The sequence below is a fragment of the Schistosoma mansoni genome (assembly GCF_000237925.1).
Source record: "Schistosoma mansoni, WGS project CABG00000000 data, supercontig 0563, strain Puerto Rico, whole genome shotgun sequence".
NCBI lineage: Eukaryota > Metazoa > Platyhelminthes > Trematoda > Strigeidida > Schistosomatidae > Schistosoma > Schistosoma mansoni.
The window spans coordinates 1-5,322 of record NW_017386349.1 but is presented as its reverse complement, the minus strand read 5'-3'; positions in this window follow the sequence as shown (position 1 = coordinate 5,322).

Below are 5,322 nucleotides of genomic sequence, written 5' to 3'. Positions count from 1 at the left end.
CTTTGACTTACTATCATACGATTCCTGAGTTATAATCAGTTTATTGATTACTTTGATCTGTATAAAAACCCAGTGTGTTTGTAAATAATGATTCATATTGCCGAGGCTGTTATTTGTGTTCTGGACTTAACGGGCTGGGCTAGGCGTATAGCAGGACCGAGTAGTAATCAAGACTGCTCGTACGATTTTATGCATCATTTGCGTCCGATCAATAAATTCACTCCTCTCTAATTGCACGTTCATATATACTACGAGTCATACGTTATAACACAAACCATCATTGAACAGCGAATGACGAATAAATCTCTTGTTTTCATTAGCGAATTCATTGACTGTCGATACTCAATCCTCAAAATACACATAGTTGGGTTGGGACGAGCAGCATGATGAGTAGTTGAGTTGCAGACTTTAGAGCGAGTATCTGTCACGAGCCATTTCAATCCACATCACTTGTTATGTATGAACTACACAGAACACAGAATTACGATGCAGATCAGGACTATGATTGTTGGGAATTCAGAGCAATCATCTTCTCCATTTCTTCATCGAACAAGTGACCTCATCTTCTTTTACATACCTGGTCGAGATCAAGATAGTTTGGAAGGGAAAGAAACTAAATTTCATTGTCACTAAAGTTCTTCAATATCTCTCATATGTCTTCATTTGGAACAATTGACAGTAGTTGATGCCAAGGATCATATTTTCGCAACATTCTTCACTGGTTATTTTGTACCATTCATTTCGCAATTGACATGTCACTTGTCCAAATCACCTTTTGAGATTTTTAACTTGACATGGAGTTCGACGATTTTTTACAGTTTCTAGTGGTAGCCTTCTGAAAAGTTTCCACTATTGTATAAAATCTCCATAACAAGTATATCTATTAAGCATATAGGGATGAACGAGTAATGATAATAGAAATCACATATTCCAAATGAATTTTCGCTGTTGTCGATGCCGTCAACATTTAATCAAGCATTGAGCAATATTTTTAGTCTATATGTCGGAAGATTTATACTTAATCGTAGTCAAATAGAGAATGTAAGTCTAAAGTCATTAAGTGACAGTAATCAGTTGACTCTTCAACTGACTTCATACTTAAACAGACTTACCCACTACTTATTATCGCATTTTTATTAGTTTCCTTGAAATCAAGACAAACGTATTTATGTCATGTATAAATGCCTGTGTGAAGGCCATTTACCTTGTTTGGTAGTGAGTTATTTTGAAGACTGGAAGGTTGAACAACTACTTCTGCAATATGTAGTCGGTTGATTCTAAGACCACTGCTCGTGAAAATTAAGAGTTCAGTATTAAAATACTTTCTCAAATCCATATCAAATTTTCGTAACCGCATAGTGTTTCGTGGTTTTAGTACTCAGTCGATCCAGTAGAGTACAAGAGTGAGCTAGTATGCAAAGTTTAAAATTCATGTGGATGATTTTGTTGGAGTCTCGTTTTCTGAACTGGATGGTTTAATAATGAATTTTTTATCTCCAATTCTTCTGGACAGCATCATCAGCACAAACTCCAGGTGGAAGTGAGGCTTTCGAATTTCTCTACACATGGCTAACAGCTTGTTTTGTCCATCGTGAGCTTGACTGATTATTGTCGACTTCTAGTCTGTCATTGTCTGCATATTTATTTCTATTGTCTCTCCCATTGACTTGATTTATGATTCTGTTTGGGAACCATCCAGATTTGAGAACGAGACTGCACCAAAAACGTTCCCAAGTGAGTCAGGTGGCCTAACTATACTTACTGAACTAATCTGGAGGGAATTCTAACTGAAGAGATTGTGGTTAACTAACGGAGTGTATGGATGTTTCCTAGTGATTGAACGGAAGACATCCTTGATACTAACGTTGATTGCCTGAAATTTCGATATGATATTTGTTGTTCTAACAGGACGATTATTACATGATTCGATAGATGTACTTCTCCTTAAATAAAATGATTGTGGATGAAGTACATGCTATCGTACAACTTGTAGATTTTTGAATATTGTATTACACTGTTTCTCATTATTTTTTCTTGAACTTCTGAGAAATGTTTTGCCGTGTTGCGGAATGTATTGATGCCAATTATTTATTATATTATATTGTATTACGTGGATGTATAATATTGTTGTTATTATGTTATCATATATTATTATACTATTATATATGTTTATATATAGAGACATTCAGACATTTTATAAGGGTAAATGAAAGTTGACAGAATACTGTATGCTGAGGTTACCATTTCGTATGAAATATATGTAACATTGGATTAAAGGATTATTATTCTTACTGTCATTCTTTGTAACTAAAGTTTACTATATCCTATCGCATAGTATTTTTAAAGGAAATATTATATAGAATGGACATCATCATCATTATTTCTACCTGCAATTCGTTGATGACTTTTTGAAAGATTTCATGTCGTGCTTTCTATTTATCAACAATCACCATCGATATGTACCTCTTGTACCTTGTTTGAATAGTGAACAATAATTGCAAACTTTTTTTAAAAAAAAATTCAATTATATCCAGTAAAAGAACCTAATAAATGAGTCTTTAATCTCAAACAGGAAATGAATTTCCACTGGCCTTACTATAATAAACTTTGACTGTCGAAGGTCAACTAATAATAAACAGATTAATTACTTTGACTGTCATTAGTATATATGTATAGTTACTAATTATTTAACAATCATTAAAATAGAAACGAGTAATTATTTATAAAATAAATCTTAATAACTGTACTTTTTGTTTGAATCGACTGTGACGTTAGACGTTAGTTAAATGGAAACAAGAAAAATAGGTTATCAAAAAGGAAAAATTAACCAATAAAAATTAAGGTTACTAAAATCAAAACAAAACGATATGAAAAAAAGAATTGTTTTTTTTCTTTTTTTTAAGCAATGATACAAATCGAACAAAACTGTTGTGTGAATAAACTAGTCTTAGTCCCACCATAACATATATATATATATATACATATATATCCAATCTTATGTAGAAACATAGTAGATATGAACAACAGCAATCATAATAGTAAGAAGAAAAAGTGATATATGATTCAAAAAATGTTATTTTGAATAGAAATCTATCTTAAGGATTAAATCTTTTGTTTTCCCTTTTTTTTTGTTTCAAAGTGAACAGAAAGGGGGAGGAAATGCTTTATTTCCCTAGAAACTTTCATATTATCTAGGGATAGTTTTTTTTTTTACCTCTACCTTATTTTTTGTGACATGGAGACATAGGAAAGAGTTATTGATTAATACTTATTAATTGAAAATGGAAAGTGATATTGGCATGTAGTAACAGACGATATATAGACTAGTTTCTATCTCATTTTTACATTATTTTTACACTTGATTAAGTTTTATTATGGATTGTAAGTTAACATCACAATTGATTGCGTTTTTAGCATACTAGGTCATTCACTGATTATTTATATTATGACAAAAATTTTAATTTTACTGATCTGAAATTGTATGATTTTTACGTACTTTAAATGGATAAATGTAAGTGGATCATTGTCATTTTCAAATTTATATGTAAATTAAGAGAATAACAAAAACTCTAACAGTCCACTGATAGTGTAAAAAAGTAGACTGAATGCTAAATGCGATGCAAATAAGCGATAGTTTTTAAGCAGCAGTCTACAAATTATAAGTAAACCAGTTAAACCATTTTATGGTATGCCCGAAAATAGAGAAAGTCTGTTTTCATTCTTGAAATGTTCTCATGCAGTCATATGTTCATGACCTCCTCTAGAGAAGTCCTAATCTCTGACTCCACTTCGCCTGTGTAGATTTGGTGCTTAAACTGAATTAGTGAGCATAGTGGTTTCACTATAGGGAACTGAAAAACTCTGATTACAAACCAGTGGTGTGTATGAACTCCATAGCCCTGATGGAATGAATGAAATAGGAACCTACCTTGACACAGGTTAACAGGGGATTACATTCCCTGATGTTCCCAAACTACTGTGTGGGTTAGAACAACAAATCAAAAAAATCGAATTGAGTCCAGTAAAACAGTCACCTGTCTTGGATAGTGTGCAAGGCGCTATTACATCCATCAAAGAACTAATGATTGTGAACGAAGAAAATAGAGAAAATCACTTTCTATCTAAATAAATCAATTTCAAAATACAATGTTTGTTCACCTTCATTTGATAAGTATTATGACTAATGACCATAGAGAAATAATGGAAAACTGTTCACTACTAATAATAATACAAAAAAAACATCTCAAAAGGTGATTTGGACAAGTGACATGCCAATTGCGAAATGAATGGTACAAAATAACCAGTGAAGAATGTTGCGAAAATATGATCCTTGGCATCAACTACTGTCAATTGTTCCAAATGAAGACATATGAGAGATATTGAAGAACTTTAGTGACAATGAAATTTAGTTTCTTTCCCTTCCAAACTATCTTGATCTCGACCAGGTATGTAAAAGAAGATGAGGTCACTTGTTCGATGAAGAAATGGAGAAGATGATTGCTCTGAATTCCCAACAATCATAGTCCTGATCTGCATCGTAATTCTGTGTTCTGTGTAGTTCATACATAACAAGTGATGTGGATTGAAATGGCTCGTGACAGATACTCGCTCTAAAGTCTGCAACTCAACTACTCATCATGCTGCTCGTCCCAACCCAACTATGTGTATTTTGAGGATTGAGTATCGACAGTCAATGAATTCGCTAATGAAAACAAGAGATTTATTCGTCATTCTCTGTTCAATGATAGTTTGCAAATAAATAAATATATATATTTACTTAGTATTGTTTGTTTGGATCTTCCCATTGATTTTTTCAGGACTGCAACTGATCAGTATCTGATTGGCATATGTGCATACTGTGCGTATTGCCTCGATATAGCCTAAATTCACAAGCATGGTAAGCAATTATGGAAAAATAGATTCGATCAGAAACTCTACTCATTAATCAGTTAATCCCATCCTTATCATCGAACTAGAAATTATTGACCATGACCTTAACCACCAACACGAAGCTCACAACCCTATTCACTGTTTCTTAAAATTATGGGAAGTTCAGTTCAAGGTTGTTGCCTGACTACTTATGAGATTATGTATTGTAAAACAAATTATCCGTAATGGATTTTGAGAGATAATTTGTCCTTTCAGTACAAAATTATTCAAATTAATTGCGTGTAAGACTTTCCGTTGTATGTATAATTACTGCAACAAATTATTGCGAATTAAACTTGAGAACATGTCAGTGTTCTAATAATCATATATCGGTCAGTATTGATTTCCACGCATATGAATGGTTATCCGTCAGAAGTATGAAATTTCATTTGT